The sequence below is a fragment of the Silurus meridionalis genome, chromosome 18 (genome assembly GCF_014805685.1).
Source record: "Silurus meridionalis isolate SWU-2019-XX chromosome 18, ASM1480568v1, whole genome shotgun sequence".
NCBI classification, from domain to species: Eukaryota; Metazoa; Chordata; class Actinopteri; order Siluriformes; family Siluridae; genus Silurus; species Silurus meridionalis.
The window spans coordinates 23,287,222-23,306,299 of NC_060901.1; the positions used below are offsets into that span (position 1 = coordinate 23,287,222).

Below are 19,078 nucleotides of genomic sequence, written 5' to 3' on the forward strand. Positions count from 1 at the left end.
ATGGTAGTTCCTAGAAACTTGAAGGTCTCCACAGTTGACACAGAGTTTAAAAGTTTGGGTCACTGGATGTGCAGTTGTTAGTACAGAGGCAGAATAGAAGTGGGAGGAGAATACATCCCTGAGGATCGCCAGTGCTGTCTGTCCGATTACTGGATGTAACCCCGAATAGCTTTACCTGTTGTTTCCTGGCTGTCAGGAAGCTGGCGATACATTGACAGATGGCAAAGGGTATAGTGAGCTTTAGGAGTTTGGAGTGGAGACTTTCTGGAATTAGTGCATTAAAAGCCGAACTGAAGTCGACATTTAGAATCTTGGCATGTGTCCTTGAGCAGTCAAGGTGTGGCAGAATGTAGAGCTGTTCCATTATTTTCTTTAGGTGGGCCAATACCAGCTCCTCAAAGGTCTTCATGACAACAGATGTCAGAGCGAAAGGCCTGTAGTGATATGGTCGATTGTTTAAAGCAGGAGGGGAATTTAATTTTTTATGGTTGTTTTCCCTGGTGTGTAATAAAGCTCCGACCCGATTTTTTTTTACCTTCATGCCTTTTTGCTCTTCTGTCATTTTTCTGACAACCCACAAATGATTACCATGGGCTAATAAACAAGGCACTCGCCGATGCAAGAAGTTGTTTTTTTTCCGTTGTTTTTTTTTTCTTGCAGTGAATGCAATGACACATTTTAATGGAAGACTCGAGATGGACTGACATTTCATTTTCCACAGCGAGTAGTGATTGCGCGTTAGTAAATTCTCTGAACTCATTACTGCTCTTAATATGCACTTGTCTACTTGCGCATGCATTTGACCTTTGAGAGAATCTTCATCGCCGTCTTATAAGATTTCTTTCTTTACCAACCCGACTAAAGTTTGTTAGATGACACGATAGAGGATTGAGAGTGGGGAATTGAGTGAACTTTGATTGGTACCAGAGCCTGGAAGAAGATCTCCAACATCTTAACTGGAAATATAAAAGAACTTAAACTTCCTCAGAGGGTAGGGTCTGCTCAACCTTTTCCTGCACACAGCCTCTGAGTCGACATTCCTTTTCAGTTTGTTGCATTGGACACCATGGTATCTACAGGTGTCAACCAGCATAATAACTTGATCTATGATGGTAATTGGACTGGTTTTGATCTTTTCTCCTAGCTGGTTTTTCTCCTTTTCTTTCCGTAATCAGAGGACTGGTTCTTGTTTAATGTGTAGTGAATGAGATAGGATCTTGTCCTCCTCCTCATGTTGTCTTTAGGGCTGTATTTGCTTATCTTCCTTCTGTAGTTAATGGAAAAGGTTGTGTTCCTCTTCCTCTGTAGTCAGTAGAGCTGGTTCTTGTCCTTGTTTTGCTGTAATCAATGGTACTGGTTGTGTTCTTCTTTTTGCTGTAGTCAGTGGGGCTGGATCTTGTCCCCTTAAACCTGTAGCCAAAGAGACAAGATTTTGTCCTTTTCCTTAATTAGTCATTGGGACTGATTGCGTTCCTCTTCCTCGGAAGTCAGTATAACTGTTTTTGTCCTTGTCCTTGTTTGGACTGGTTCTTGTCCTCTTCTTATTAAAGTCAATAGGGTTGATTATTATCCACTTTCCCTGTAATCAGTGCAGTTGGTTCTCATCTTCTTCCTGTTTTATCCAATGTTCGTGGTCGTCTTGTTTCAGTAGTCAATAGGCCTGGTTCTTGTACTCGTTCTCCTGTAGTCAATAGGGCTGGTTATCATCCACTTCCTATTCATGACAACAGGGCTGGTTCTGATCCACTTTCTATTGTAGTCAATGGGGCTGGTTCTCATCCACATTCTATTGTAATAAATGGGGCTGGTTCTCATCCACATCCTATTGTAGTCAATGGGGCTGGTTCTTATCCACTTCCTATTGTAGTCAATGGGGCTGGTTCTCATCCACTTCCTATTGTAATAAATGGGGCTGGTTCTCATCCACTTCCTATTGTAATCAATGGGGCTGGTTCTCATCCACTTCCTATTGTAGTCAATGGGGCTGGTTCTCATCCACTTCCTATTGTAATAAATGGGGCTGGTTCTCATCCACTTCCATGCCATGACCTTTGCATGCCTCCGTTTAATATGTTTCATTCACAGTTTTTCTCAGTTGCTTTGAAGCATTTCTCGAATCATCCTTAATGTTTGCAAACCAGGAAGTGCATTTTTTCAAAACAATTTGTACAAACAATACATTGGATTTCTTGCTTTTCTCAAAATCCTTAAATCATCTCTCAAAAGTAAGTATTTGTGTCACTGAACATCTCATTGCCATTAGAATGAAAAGTGACTCCTTGATGTGGAGGTTGAACAAGCAGTTTTGAGAATTTCATTTCTGATCTGAGAAACACTCCGAATCAACTAAAAAAAACAATTAAGCAGTATAAAGCAATGAACTTTGATAGTGAAAATACAATGACAGATACAAATATAATGCAAAAATGTTTTCAAATTGGACCCCAATTTGAGAAACATAGATTTACACCGTGGGTTACCGCTCCACACGTTCTTCGATGCCTGTGGTGTAAATGTTATTATTTCATACCTATTGCAGTGTCCTTATGTAGAAACTAGAACATTCAGGATTTGGCCTTTAATATAACTGGCTCATTAGAATACTGCAATCCCCCCTCTCTCTTGTCCTTCGTGCTAAAAGCGATGAAAGTAATGATGGCCGTGTGTAGTAAACAAGGCAGAAGAAAGAGATAACTCAAGCTCTCATTCCAAAAAGACAGCTAGCATGCCGAGCCACTCATGAATCACCCTCGGGAGAGATATTTATTCCTGCCAATTACACAGGAAATGAGTACATTTATCTATCTAGCCATCTCTCTATTTCTTTCTCTCTCTTTCTGTCACATGCACACGCAGTTAGACATGCTGCAGCGGTCAGTCCTCTGATAAAGTCTAATATGCAACACGAAAATCAATAAAAAAAGGAAAAACGCATGACATACGTTGTAGGAAAAATGTAATTCAAAATTACAATGGGACAAAAAATATGATCAATTTTTACTATGCCATGCTATTAGGTGTTGTAATTGGCATCCAATGAAAACAGTTATCTTTATGTCAGATGCTTTGGCATTTAAGTCTTTATCGGGGAGGGGGGTGGGGATGGGGTAGTGTACATCTGAGTAATGTACACTGACCACATTATATAAAAAACCTTCTTTCGGCTTCTCCCATTAGGTGTCGCCACAGCGGACCATCCGCATGTTTGATTTGGCACATGTTTTTACGCTGGATGCCCTTCCTAACGCAACCCTCCCCATTTATCCGGGCTTGGGACGGCACTGAGGCTTGTGCAACCCTAATGGCTGGGGTTGGTTCCCTAACCGGGGATTGAACCCGGCCGCAGCGGTGAGAGCACCGCATCCTAACCACTAGACCACTAGGGAACCAACTGACCAAATTATATAATATCATGTAATTAAATTAGATAATTTTTTTAATACTTCGGCCAGATGAAACAGAAATAGGACTTTCTGGCTATAAATTAAGGATCTAAAATTTATTTTAAAAACTTTTTTTCTTTTTTTTTTGGCAAGAATTCAGCAACATCTATTAGGTTTTTCTAGAACCCAGATTTGGAAGCCATATACCTGAAATTAAGTCAGAAAAGCTCTAAGCACACACCTTGATTTAACCTTAAATCATGTAAATTGTTATAAATATCCTGTCCACTCATAAGCAGCCTTTCATGAATTAAAAAAAAAAGAATCTAGCTAAGACACCCGTTAACATGGTTGTCGAATGGGATTCTATTCAAAATCTACTGAGCTGAAAAAAAAATCAAAAGAACATATTACTGTTCATTTCTGTAATGCTATTCATCAGGAGGGAGTTGAAAATCCATTCATCACCCTGACAAAAAAACAGGACATAAATTTCTCGTTTCTTAGAATCATGTAGTACATCAACATTTCATCAAAATGCCTGATATGTTGGTCCGAGCAAATGTATACTATGTTGACAAAAAAAAAGGGTGTTAGTAAAGTAATGATGTAGGTGAGGTGAGCAGACCTGAGGTGGACTCAGTATTCCAATTCATCCCATAGGTATTCAATAGGGTTGAGGTCTAAGCTCTGTAGCTGGCCATTCAAGATGTTCCACTACAACCCATGTAAACCATATCTTCCTTTAGCTTACCACATCCGAAGACATCCAATACAATTGTATTCCTTCATCTTTATGGTGACAGTTTGAGATAGAACCACGTATGGCTGGAAATTCCCATTCATTGATCCATATAGTGTGTCTATTTTGTGAAATACTGCATTCGGCTTGAATCCTGTGGTTATGTACTGTAGTTTTCAAATTATTTACATCTGCTGCTTTCTAAAATGCATGCTACACAACTACACACTTTTCAGATCGCTTTCTAGAAGAGATACATATTGTATACATATTACATATACAGTACACTATATTGCCAAAAGTATTGGGTCACCTGGTCATTGATATGGTATGTGGTTTTTGAGCGTTGCATTCCACATTTAATCCCAATTCACTCTTAATTCCTTCCACTCTTCTGAGAAGATGTTTCACTAGATTTTGGAGTGTGTTTATGGATATTTGTCTTCATCAGCCACAAGGGGATTTCGAAAGACAGGTACTGATGTAGGTAAGGAGACCTGGGGTGCAGTCAGCATTCACATTCATCCCAAAGGTGTTCAGTAGGAATGAGATCAGAGCTCTATAGCAGCAAGATCTTCCTCTCCAAAGCATGTAAACCAGATCTTCAAGGAGCTCACATTGTGCACAGGGGCATCGCCATGTTGGAACAGGTTCAGGTATAAAGGTTTAAGGGAATGCAAAATTTTATTATAGTGCCATCTAAAGACGTCCTGTACAATCGAGTCCCTCCAGATTTGTGGTAACAGTTTGGAAAAGAACCACATATAGCAGGAAAGATCAGGCGACCCAATACTTTTGGCAATATAGTGTATGTATGTAGTATATGTATACTATATGTATCCCTTATCCTGCAAAAGTAAAAGGGATTATATTGATTTAATTTAAGTATTTGCTAGTAGGTTGATCAGCTGCTTGAAATTCTTTTTAGCGTGACCAAACTAGGGTTCCCTTTACAGGGGGGTTTAGAGGGCAATCAAAACTTATGAGCTACAACTGAATCTGAATTCACACATCTTGCCATTACATTTATGGGATTTGGCAGGCACCCTTACTCATAGCAAATACAAATTTTTTCATTCATACAACTGAGCAGCTATGGGGTTAAAGGCTGTGCTCAGGGGGCCAGGAGCTTGGTGTGGCCAGGATTTGAACTCGGGGTCTTCAGATCCAATAACTTAACCACTAAGCTACCACCTCCCCATTACACCAAACCCCATTCTAGTAAATATTTTGTAATAACCCTAAGGATAAATGGCGATGGAAACAATATAAGACGGGAAAAACTGTAGTGACCGCAAGTATTAAAATATATTTAGCATTTTTCTTTCATCTCATATTACTTTTCCTCAACATATCCCTTTTACAGGCTTTGTACTCTCTAGCAATGGTCCTGGTACTACTTTCGATCAGAACCTGCTACAATAGACTAACACTTGAAATGAGTGCAAAAGGGTTTGATAAAAGAAAATGGTTTCAGACATAGAAAGTGAAATTGCTGGATCTAGTAACGCAATCGTACACGAAGAACATGAAAATTCTATTCTTTGCCTATTCAAGTTTGTTAGAAAACCAGGGTCAGCTGTGATATAGTGCTTCTGAAGCAGAGAGGGCCAACAGGGGCAGCTTGGGGGTGCTCGAATGGCCAACTTTATAGTCACTAACCCAGAGCTTTAATTGTTAAGCCATCACGACCCCCTTGTGCCAGGAACCCACAGGGCAACTTGCCAGAGCTGGGGCATGTTCTCCAGTCTCCTAACCAGCAAGCCAGACCCTTAATCATTCAGCCATCATTACCTCTTGCTGAAGGGCACAACTGGGGCAACTTGGTGGTGCTGGGACTTGAACTTTTTGATCAGTAACCCAGAGCCTTACTTGTTAGGTCATCACTTTTGATAGAACTAAATAGGGGCAGTTTGTTGGTGCTTAACTTAATCATTACATCATAAAGAGTGAGCTGGCTCAAGGGCTCAAAAGGGGTAGCTTGGTGGTGCTGTGGTTTGAATGGCCAAATTTCTGGTCAAACCAGAGCTTTAGCTGTTAAGCCATCTCTACCGCCCTTTTAATAGCCCCCATTAGGGGCAGCTTGCTGGTGCTGGTGCTTAATCCCCAATCGCCTGATCATTAAGCCAGCAACCTAAATATTAGGCCACCACTACCCTCATGCTAAAGGCCTCAACCATGGTAGCTTAGAGTTGGGTAGCTGGGCAATGGTAGTTTAATGGTGAAGGCTCTGGGTTTCTGATCCTAAGGTTGGGGGGCAGTAACATCGCTAACCCTGCACTTTGACCCCAGCCTCCTGACAAGCTGGGATATGCGAAAGAATCTTAGGGGAAGTGGTAGCTCATTGGTTAAGGCTCTGGGTTACTGAGTGGAAGGTCGTGCTTGCCAAGCTGGCACTTTTGGGCTCTTGAGCAAGGCCCTTAACCCACTGTGCTCCAGGTGTGCTGTAACATGGCTGACTCTGCACACTGACCCTAGCTCCCTAACATCGCTGGGATCGGTGAAGAAAGAATTTCACATAGGTATTTTATATTTAATAGAAGCATGTGATGGTTATCCTACTTGATCCCCAACCTCTTGATCAGTAACTCAGAGCCTTGAACTTATAGGCGTGTCATTATTTGTTAGGATAATAAATCATTATCAAGAGAAAAGGACAGGTAGAATTTGTTGTTTAATCTCCCAAAGGCAACAAAGTCTACTGGAAGATCTTAATAAAGTGCACATGCAAACACTTGAACTCACATTATTTTTGGTTAATAGGTTTCAACCCTTTAAGATTATTTCTCATTAATATCAGATTTTCAGTGGTGCAAAAGATTTATTCTGACCTTCGACTGATATTTATTATCAACAACGATGTTCCACCTGCTGTTGGAGGTGCCAGTGGGATCTGGCCCTCGCTTAAGGTCTGCCTAAAAAGAACGATGCAGCGGAGCTTTAGTCTTGGAACTAGGCATACAGTGTTTTCTCTAATAAACATCTCCAATGTTGAATTTCTCATTAGTATTGTGTCGAGTATCTTCGGAAAATGACTCCAGCTATGCACAGAATGCTAAAATCCTTATTTTCTCTCTCTCTTTTTTTTCCCCTACTGGATGGAATCAAGTTTCTACATACGCAGAAGCCTTGCTGTGAAAAGTGAAGTGGAAGGTGAAAAGTGCTCGCAATTAGGCAGGTGAAATTAAAACCGGGGTTTTATATTAAACCAATTACAGGAGACTCGCACTGAAGAAAAATAGAATCAGGTGCGTTTTATTCTCCTTCTCATTTCTTCACATGTTCAGGTGCAAGAAGAGGCGTCTCGAACATGATTGTCCATGACAACACTATTTTCGGTGTATGCACATCTACAGCTGCATGCATGCGGTGACGTCAATCATATGTAGTCAGCAACAGGGGAAAAAAGTGCTACATATATAGTTATATAGCGATATATTCAAAGCACATATATTGCATATATGTTCATGTTTGGCTTTTACAGATATTGAAATATATATCAGATACTTGTATATACAATATATTGCCAAAGGTATTGGGTCACCGGGTCATAAGTACGGTATGTGGTTTTTGAGCATTGCATTCCACATTTAGTCCCAATTCACTCTTATAATTCTCTTCACTTTTTTGGGAAGTTGTTCCACTAGACTTTAGAGTGTGCTTATGGATATTTGTGTTCATCAGCCACAATAAGATTACGAAAGGCAGGTACTGATGTAGGTGAGGAGACCTGGGGTGCAGTCAGCGTTCACATTTATCCCAAAGGTGTTCAGTAGGGATGAGATCAGAGCTCTATAGCAGCAAGATCTTCCTCTCCAAAGCATGTAAACAGGATCTTCAAGGAGCTCACTTTGAGCACAGGGGCATTGTCATGCTGGAACAGGTTTTGGGTTTAAAGGTTGAATGCAACATTTTATTACAGTGCATCCAAATACATCCTATAGAACGGAGTCCCTCCAACTTGGTGGTAACAGTTTAGAAAAGAACCACATATAGTTTAGCAGGAAAGGTCAGGTGACCCAATACTTTTGGCAATATAGTATATATGACACATACTGTATATGTGTTTAGAATGCATGTTTATATATGGGTAAATGATGTTTATCCTTGTTTATGAAGATTCCGAGCAACTCAACAACTATGAGGATGGATTTGGACTGTAATTAGTCGTCCATCACTGAACAGCAAACCTTAACAATGACGGAGCTGTAATGAATGGACATTCGCTGCCACCCAGATGAGGACGGGTTTCCCTTAAGGTTTCTTCCTCATGTCATCTCAGGAAGTTTTTTCTTTGTTGAAAGTTCACTTATTAGGAATAAACTCACATTTCTAAGGAAGGTATCTCTTTAAAGCTGCTGTCCATTAAAGCTGTCCATTGTTAAAAGTGCTTTACAAGTAAAAATGAATTTTTTATTTACTGTGAATGACAACATTGACCCAATCTTCTGCTGCATATTAATGTCTTTCACATTTACAATGCACTGTATATATGTGCATACTTATTATCTTGCACTATTACTATTACAAATGTTTTGTATCTTTTTCCCTTTTTAATTTGTCATTGGTTGCTATGAGGATTCAGAGAATTATATATATATATATATATATATATATATATATATATATATATATATATATATATATATATATACACTGTATGTATGACAGAATGACAACTCTTTACATTTTTCAGGTTCCAGGTTGTAACCCAAACGAAACATTCACAAGATTATAAAAATATATGCAAAACACTATATATACTGTTACATGACATTTGTCCCATCATAGATTTATTATAAATCTTATTCCAATAAGCAACTTTTCTTTGCTCCTGTCTTTAACCTGTGTTACATCTGATTATAGGTGTAAATATTCATGTGTGTGTGTGTGTGTGTGTGTGTGTGTGTGGACTGAAAGGGTTTGTTTTGTCATAATGGTTTAACAGCTTTCTTATAGGGCTGAAGGACCACGCTGTGTCGTCGTCGTCCCACCCTTCTCATTAGCAACCTATTGTTCCTGTACAGTAAAGAGACAAAAATAGACAGTGCTTGATGCAGAGCGAGAGTGGAGAGGCAGAGGAGTTGCTGTGTGATGCCAAACACCTGTAGGACACAATGGCCTGCTGGCTCAGAATGATTCAACAGCAACGGAAAAAAAAAAGAAAAAAACGACGTGGGCAGAGCTGCCAACATAATATGAATATTGACTATACTCTTTAGCACGGTATAATATAATATTTATACTAAAGTGTTGTTATTCTCAATGCAGGTATATATTCTCATTCTGAGAAAGTATTTCATTGTGCTATGGCTGTTGGTGCACATAAGGTGCAGTTGTGCGACTCATACGGAAATCTGATATATTGCATACTGGGTTCTGTTTGGATTTCACAGATATAGAAATATATCTCAAATACTTGTCAGAAATATTTCAAAATATTGAATATTGGGGCTGTTTCAATATATATACCATATTTTCCCAAATACACATACACATGTATTGTAAAAGTATTTACAATACACACACATACACAAGAAGCCTGGTGGTGGAAGTATCATGGTCTGGGGCTGCATGAATGCTGCTGGTACTGGGGAGCTGCAGTTCTTTGAAGGAAACATGGATTCTAACATGTACTGTGACATTCTAAAGCAGAACATGATGCCCTCCCTTTCAGAAATTGGGCTGAACAACAGTTTTCCAACATTTTAACGACTCTAAACACACCGCCAAGATGACAACTGATCAGATAGCAAGTAAAACAAAAAACCTTCCATGTTTGTATGTATACTTTATTATATATGTCTCAAGCAACCAATAGAACTACAAATATGTTCATTAATGGTCATAAATGACCATATATCATACTTCCATATATAGAGCCACTCTATACAACCATGATATACAGAAAAGCATCTCATACCACACAAAAAACATCAAATGTTGAGGTGGATGAACCACAACAGCATAAGACTATATCTTGAGTCACTTCTGGTAGTTAAAAGGAATCTGAGGAATACAGCACCCCTGAAAAACAAAGGGTTAAGGGCCTTGCTCAAGGGCCCAAAAGTGGCAGTTTGGCAATACTGAGGCTAAAACACACGAAGCAATACAACATCCCAGTAGAGGTCTTCTGCACTCATAGTCTGTCATTGTGCTATAAAATGTATTGCTTTTATTTCATGTGCCATCTGGTGTGTCATATTGTCTCAAACACTGAATCATTCTCCGCATTAACACCTAATTGCCATGATTTGAATGAATGAAAACCCTGACCCTAAAGTCATTTTTTCAGTGTTTAAAAAAATATGATAAAGTCAATAAGGTACAGATTGTCCACTTTTATTTCTTTGGTTCAGACAGACAGCAAATCCAAAATGTTCTTAAGTGCCTTCTGACTTCTAACGTTGCAGTTCTACCTCTGCCATGTTAATCTGTATTCTATGTGACTTTCTTGCGATAGGTCATATTCACGTAGAAACAGCGGTGCTGAGAGAACGCGCCTGAGAAAGCGCTCGAGAAACGACTGTAGCACATCTACTAAAAATTACATAGCATTTTTTTTACCTATGCGAATATGTTTAAAAAACGATGCATCGCAATACAAATGCCAATTTGTACCCGATGCACACTTTAGTGCGCCAACTAACATTCCTCTCATATATTGCAATCGATCATCTAATTTGTAATAGACAAAGGTTTACCGATTTCCTTTTACCGAGTTTTTAGGTTTATAGAGCTTGGAATTGGGGAAGAGATAGTTGTTGAGATCTCATCATCACCACAACCCATTCTTACATGTAGAGGAAAAAAGTACATCACTCTACATTGTACTTATAATGATCATCTGGAATATTGGATTTAAGCAATGAAACACCAAGGCCATGCTGTTATAGGAAAACTAAGGGAAAACAATAGAGCACAAAGCAGACTTACTTTTGACTCCTGAGAACACTATTTTCCCATAACAGCATCCGAATACTGAATGTTGTCTTTCTTTTGTACGACAGCAATTTGCGAAATGATTACGATGAATGATTTTTTTTCAATGTATTGCTGTTTAGCATTTTATAGTTCCCTTGAAATGTAAAGAGCTTGGACTTGCAGCTATAAACACTTGTTCCTACACTTGTTCAGCCATCAGGCTCTTATTATTGTTCGCTTTAAAATGTATTCATATTAAAGAAATGACCAAAATCAAATGCTAGAACTTTTATTTTTGGGAAAAAAACACTTAAGCAACATAAGTATTGGAACAGCCATATGACGTTCCTCCTCACCTTGTTAGCACAACGTTTGCTACAATCTAGTGGAACATCTTCCCAGAACGGTGGAGGTTGTTAAAGCAACAAATGGGGCCTAAGGGAGGAATGAGATGTTTAGAAACCTCATACAAATCTTATAGTCCATATATTGTATCAATTGTACTTAAACCACGGATGCAAAATGTGTTTATTAATTGTATTCGAAAGCCATCTTCATGGCTTTTGAATGGTATCATTAAAAAGAATTGAAATTTAGAGCTAACCTCAGCACCAGGGAATGGTTTCCAGTTGAGAAAAACTCCATAAGTAGCTTTTTCTATTCGTCTGTAGCTCGCATGAGTTAAATGGAAATGATATTCCAGTCACACAAGCATTACATCTCACCCGTGTTGTGCGTCTGACTATTTACACCGAAAGGTAAAACTTGGCGATTCAAGGTAATCACTCTTTATCCAAGATTTTACCCCCCGATTCTACCAGTTCGTAGCTGAGGAGGAAAAAGAAGAAGTGAAACCCGAGTGAAAGAGACAACACGCTGAGCCGATGTCATGAACTCACATCGTCTCCATTTGCACGCACGAAAACCTCATTAAAGATACAAATTAGGTGGTTTCTTTGCTGTCATATAGCGCAAAGGCGAAGGGATATTCCGATTGATGCTGACAGAAACTCATGGCTTGTCCAAGAATAAAATTGAAAGGAGGACCCTGGAGCTCCATCAGGGAGCCAGTGAGCCAGAGCCTCTCGTGGTGCTGGGGAAATGATTTAGAAGCTCATTGATCCTCCCCGTTCCACAACCTACAGCTCTGTGCTGAGTAACTGCTCGGTCAAAATGCCAGGCAGCAGAACGACGGGCATAAAGCACGCTCATGACTGGCATCATAATCTCGCCCCTAAAGGTTGTGCTGCACTTTGAATTAACACCACAAATCCGCCAAAAAAAAGACAGCCATCCCTGCTGAATTTTTCAACACTGAAATGTTTAAATGGATGTGGTGCAATATGGCCATTTATTGGACTTTTCAGAGAATTTTAAAAGGCTTTGTCACTCTATTTGGTTTTTCTAACCGAGATCTATAAGCAGAAAAAATAAAAAGGGAGAAGTCATGGCTCAGTGGGTTAGATTTTGGACTTCTGATTGGAAGGTCACGAGTTGAAATCCTGGTACCATAAAGCAGTGGTCCCCAACCCCCGGGCCGCGGACCGGCAACGGTCCGTGGGTTAATTGGTACCGGGCCGCACAGAAAGAATACATAACTTACATTATTTCCGTTTTATTTATTATCTGATTCTAGGTTCCCTGGTAGTCTAGTGGTTAGGATGCGGCGCTCTCACCGCTGCGGCCTGGGTTCAGTCCCCGGTCAGGGACCCAACCCCAGCCATTAGGGTTGCACAAGCCTCAGTGCCGGTCCCAAGCCCGGATAAATGGGGAGGGTTGTGTTAGGCAAGGGGCATCCAGCGTAAAAACATGTGCCAAATCAAACATGCAGATGGTCCACTGTGGTGACCCCTAATGGGAGAAGCCGAAATAAGTTTATTTATCATCTGATTCTGAACGATGTTTTATTTTGGAAAATTAACTGATTCTCTATGCCACATTTGTCTATGACTCACTCTTGATGCATGTCATGATGCCTCGGTCACATGTCTTACCTCCATCCGCTACCTTCTTAAAGAGGCTGCTCCGGCCGCTAACACATAATACATTACCGCTAAATTCAAACCCTCAAGCGAGCAAAATGAACAAAAAACAACACAGTGGATTCACAATTATTATATTTGAAATATACCAGTTTTTATGCCGGTCGTATCATTTTATTTTGTTGTATTTTTCCACCACATTAAACCAGTCCGTGGCGCAAAAAAGGTTGGGGACCGCTGCCATAAAGCTACTGCTACCTTTAACCCTAACTGATTAGATGTACAAATTAAATAATTGTTAGACGCTGTGGATAAGGGCATGTGCCAAATGCCATTGATATATAAATCAAAAGAATGAGTTGATGTCTGTTTCAAAAATAAAAAAAAACACACTTTTTCTCAAAAAAATACAATTTCATATTTATTACCAACAACATGCCATACACCCTTATCCATAGAGACTTATAATTATCTTATTGATACAATTGAGTAGCGAAGGATTTAAAGGCCTTCCTCAAGGGTCCGGGAGTGGCAGCTTGGCGTGGCTTTGATTTCAAATTCAAATCTTTTGGAATTTTTTGGAATTTCTCTTTTTTTTCTTTTGAATTTCTCACAAACTTCAAAAAAACGTCCAAAATGCCTTAACCACTAATACAACCTGCATCCTGCCATCTGTCACATAAGATGCAGATTAGTTTAGGGATGGTTTCTCATCAACGCCTTGGGTGGTTCCATGAAATTCTGGAGTAAGAACAGGAGCTTTGAGGATGGATTTGGAATGTAGTTAATATCAACAGTTTGTTACATTGATTCAGGACTACAGTTTGCTTCTGATCACCATCACTGCACACTGCAACATCGTTTATCTGCAATAAATGGACATTCGGTGCAACCCAGATGAGGATGGGTTCCCTTTTAAGTCTGGTTCCTCTCAAGGTTTCTTCCTTATTCCATCGTGGGGAGTTTTTACTTCACCACAGTCGCCACCGGCTCGCTCATCAGGGACAAACTTACACTTATAAAGAACATATAAATTTTTTATCACCACATTATCTGTGTAAAACTGCTTTGAGACAAGGAAACAACAGTATGTGTGCTAATCGAAGGTAAAAATGAACAGAGTGATTAGTAACAAGTTACTAGACCATGTGACATGCAAAGGACTGATGGAAGACATAATCCTATACGCTTAATCCTGACATTATCACTCATATTAATAGCTGTTCTTAAGAGTCCTTTGTCCTAAAGACTTTCTTATGAAGGAAAAACTCGACCTCCGAGAGTTACAAAGGCTTTAATTATATGGTTTGCCTACCAATATGTCCAAAGAAATGATAACACATTTTAATTAAAAGCATTCATATAAAAATTTCTTGCTTAGCTTTTGAGAATTTAATAATGTTTTGGCATAAACAGGGATAGATATGACTAAAAAAAATCTCTTATTAAATATTATAAATATTTTCATGATGTTTGAGATTAACTACTAATAAGTTAATATAGTCCTCATAAGGCCATAATGATCCAATTTTTTTTTTTTTCAAATATGAAGGTGTTCAACTGGTGGAGAACGAAATCTGGTCCCTCAACACCTCTACCTCAAGAAACAAGAAAGCACAGTTGCATCTTTCATCATTCATTCTTATCAGTGCTCGAATTGAGTCAAGTCCCCATTTGTTGTGTAATTTATATATTTTTTTACTAAAATAATATTGAGGACCTCCTGAATCTATTTTTTACTTGTCATGGAGTGTACCGGATCCCCCCAACCCCCTCAATTCGAGCACTGGTTCTCATTATACTCAATTTTATTCATATTTTATTGCATCATTGCCTGGCTTGGGAATTGTTCTGTGTTGGACCCTACAGTGAGGACAGCTGGGAAGATCATCAGTGTGTCTCTTCCCTTCGTGACAGATATTTGCACAACATTTTGCATCCGTAAACCCACCAGCAATGTAAGTGTCCACACAGGACCCTCACACACACTCACTCTTTTCACTCTTCTTATATATAGAATAGGGTACCAAAGCAATTGGGGCGTCACAGCCAGACTGCATTAGAGTTTCTTCTGCAAGCCATTAGATTTCCAGTTATAATAATCTCCACTGGATTTTGGAATTCAGCTCTCAATGGTACCATTTGGAATCCATTGGAAAGCCGGTATTGCATCTGTGGTTTAACCACAATTGATACACCCTATGGACAAAAGCTTTTTGACACCTGACTATAAGATTTGTATGTGCTTTTTAAACATCTCACTCTACATTTAGTCTGCTATAATAGGCTCCACTCTTCTGGGAAGATGTTCCAATGGATTTTGGAGTGTGCTTGTAGAGATTTGTGCTCATTCAGCCACAAGGGTGTCAGTAAATGAATATAATTATGTAGGTGAGGTGGCCTGGGGTGCAGTTTTAATCATCCTAAATGTGTTGGTTGAAAGATCGCTATATTTCGAGATCTTCCACTTCAACTTAGGTAATATCTTCATGAAGCTGTCTTTGTATACAGGGGCACTGTAATGCTGGAAAAGGTTTGGGACTCAAGTGAAGGGAAAATTTCATGCTCTCACATCCTAAGAGATCCTACACAATTATATGCCTTCAACATTCTATATATATTCCTATTAATCTTGTAATTAGTGTTAGGATTTATGGTCCTGGACTCTCATTAGTCACTGCTCCATCACATAACTTACGCATATCATTAATCAATCACACCTTTTCCTCTGTCACTTTTGATTAGCACCTGTACATTCTGTATATTTTACCTTTCACATCACTTTATCTGACATCGTGGTTGCTGTTCGTCCCTGTTCTTCATCGGCTTGTTCAGGTCATGGTGTTCATGTTAGCGTGTTGCTGTTGCTAGGCGCTAAATAAAAGGAATATATGCACTTGCGTCAGCTTATCGCTCATTACATGACAATTCATACGAAAATAAATTTAATTATTTAATTCTCTTCACTCCGGGATCATGTCATTTCTAGTTTTAAGAGTAACCTTGTAGCAAAATGCAATACATTAGCTTTTTACACATGCAGCACTGTGAACGTTTACTGTGAAGAATCATTTAATTCTCAGGTCACTTGTTGTAAAATGAATGCTTAGGGGTTTCTCACAGACTCGGATGGAAACGAGAGTCAGCCATCAAGCTGGCTCTTAATATATTTTTTTTTATTGGTCGCAACCATGGTAACTGTCGCATCATGTGGGAGTGTTGAAATTTCTCACATGTATCTGAGGCATATCTGCATCATAGAGGCAGGATATTAATTTCTGGGTTTTGTGACCAGCAGGCTTCTTTCAGGTGTTTATGAATTCAGACTGAAATGACTGTTTTACATTGTCTGAGCTGTTATGACTGGGTGTGTATATTTAGTCTGCAACACAGTGATCACATTGCCGGCTATATGGTTGTGGAAAAACCCCACCCCAACCCCCCCACAACACACTATAACTCATTATATATCAGTACAATGCAGTAGATTGCATATTAAGTTCACTGTATTTTAAACACTATTCAACGATTAAAAAAAAAAAAAATCATCAAGCACTTCATAGGATTCTTTGGTGAAAAGCTATTAAACTTTCTTTTTTAAAAGTTTCCATTCCAGGGAAAAAAATTTAATAGAACCACTGACCTTCCAAAGAAACCTTGAAATGCGATGAAAACTCTCTCACCATTTCACCACTTTGCCACGGATCTGAGACCCCCTCGAACACTTCTGGGATGAACTGAACCGCCAACTGCACCCCAGGCCTCTTTGCCTGACACCATTGCCTGACCTCATTAATGCTCATGTGGCTGAATGAACACAAACCCCGACAGCTACGCTCCAAAATCTAGTGGAAAAACCATCCCAAAAGTGCAAAAGAGGTTATTATAAGAGCAAAGAGGGACTAAAATCAGAATTGAATTTGCTAAAAAAGCATATTATAGAGGGGTCAGAGGGTGCACAAACCTTTAGTCATATAATGTATTTGTATTGTTAAATCTTTCAGCTGTTTGATTTGTTTTTTCTACAGTTTGTTAGGCTGGGTTTTGGGGGGCTTTTAATTAAGTAGAAGTTCAGAGAAAGTCAAGGTCGAATCAATTCACCTTCACATCCAAATGAAGCTGCTACTCATGCAGAGTTGGGAGTTATGGACTGCGCACTGCTTCGAAGGAATGTTAATAGGCAAGTTGTCATCCCTTATGGGTTCTTTGAACACTTAAAGAATCCTAAATGGTTTCTACTTGGAACCAAATTCATTGATCCCCACCAAAGTATCAGGACTCTTTTAGGGTTCTAGATGGAATTCAAAGTCGATGCTTTTTGCATGTACATTATAATTAAATGATTCCTTCACATATAAAAGCGATGTTAGGAAGCTTGGGTCAGACATGATACAGTGCCCCCGAAACACAGAAGGTTAAGAGTCTTGCTCAAGGAGCCAATAGTGGCAGCTTGGTGATACCAGGGCTAAAACCCCCAACGTTCTGTTCAGTAACCCAAAACCTTAATCACAGAGTTTCCACTTCCACAGTCGTACAGTCCACTTTTAGTCACTTTCACACCATATATATTGAAAAAGTTAACGGAAGGGTGGCACAAAACAATTCACATGTTTTCATGGTGGTGTCTCGTCTAATCCCAAATTTCTAGGGATCTGAAGACATTCATTAGAAAATGTACAGGGTAAATATAGATTTAGTTTATAAGATGTTTGGGCAATTGGGGGAGGCAAAAAAGCTTCTTTAAATATGTAAAAAAAAATAAATGGCCACAGCCAATCAGCCACTGCCGCACCATGATTGCATCTGTATAACCTTCTTGGTTAATTAGAACATTATTTAACCGGATTTAAGACTCACATTTGTCTTAGCTTTGTCTTTCAAGGTCATCTTTCCTCATGTTTGTGAGATCTTTATTTCCCATCAAACACCACGGCCATGATTGCCCAGGAGTCCAACTCCCAGCATGCACTCGCATATTCACAATCATACTGATCAGTCGCGCCTGTTTCCAATTACATATTCATCACAGCCCCAATTGTGTGCCTCCAACTTTGTAGCTTGGGAAAAAAACACATATGGAATTTTTTTCCTCTTTTTCAAGAGGGTGTTGCAAAGAACCTAAATATCCAAATGGAAATATTTCAATCAGTAAAAAAATAACACTAGGAGATGCATCAGCTATAAAATAAACATACCTAAGCAACATGTATTTGCTACAAAAATGTCCTAAATGTTGTAAATGTCGGATTCGTTTTCGGCGTCATTTTTATTTATTTTTATACATATTAAAGAAAAAACAGGCTCAATGGGGAAAAAAAACTTTTCGGTCCATTGTATTTCTTAAAAAAATGAAATCTTTCAAAAATGCATCTACATTTACTGCATTTGGCTGATGCTCTTATCTGAGCAACTGTGGGGTTAAGAGCGTTGATCAGGGGGCCAGGAGTGATGGGGATTTTAATTCATAACCTTCAGGATCCAAACTCCAATGCTTTAGGCACTAAGCTACAGTACAACCTCTGAAATATTCTTATTGATATTGATATTATCGATACTGGTTTTAAAAGTACTTGGCATCACCCTTGCCTCGTGATAGTGTGATAGTGTTTACCTGGGGTCTGTCAATTACCTTTGACTGCTTAATTCCACCCCCACCATCTAAATGACTCCAAATAATGAAATACTGAAGTCTGAAAATAGATTCTACCAACATGGAGAATTTTATTCCCACCCCTCCTCATTAAACATTAAACATCCATTCAAAATAAAAAAAATAAAAAAATAAATAAGGGTAAAGTTTAAATCCCAAGTGCTCAAAAACATACTGTATATATATCAGTATATCAGTAATGGCTGGTTGTGATATGAGACAGGATAAGTAAAGTCTGATACCTACAGTAGAAACAGCTGAAATTGGGACCATCAGGAATATATCAGCACTCAGGACTCAGGACTCCTGACTTTTCCAGTCATACATTTTTTTTTTACTAGAATATTACCTCAAAAATGGAGGCCCACGATTGTATATAAAGAATTACATTTCCCCT

General features: G+C 39.1%; 1 long non-coding RNA gene across 1 annotated transcript; it reads right to left on the reverse strand.

Moving 5' to 3' along the window:
• Positions 1-15,800: 15,800 nt before the first annotated feature.
• On the reverse strand, positions 15,801-17,957 carry LOC124401847. The gene is made up of 3 exons (XR_006928627.1): positions 17,889-17,957; positions 16,715-16,876; positions 15,801-15,905 (listed from the first exon to the last, which is right to left on the reverse strand). It is a non-coding gene; the product is annotated as an uncharacterized LOC124401847 (long non-coding RNA).
• Between the last annotated feature and the right edge of the window lie 1,121 nt (positions 17,958-19,078).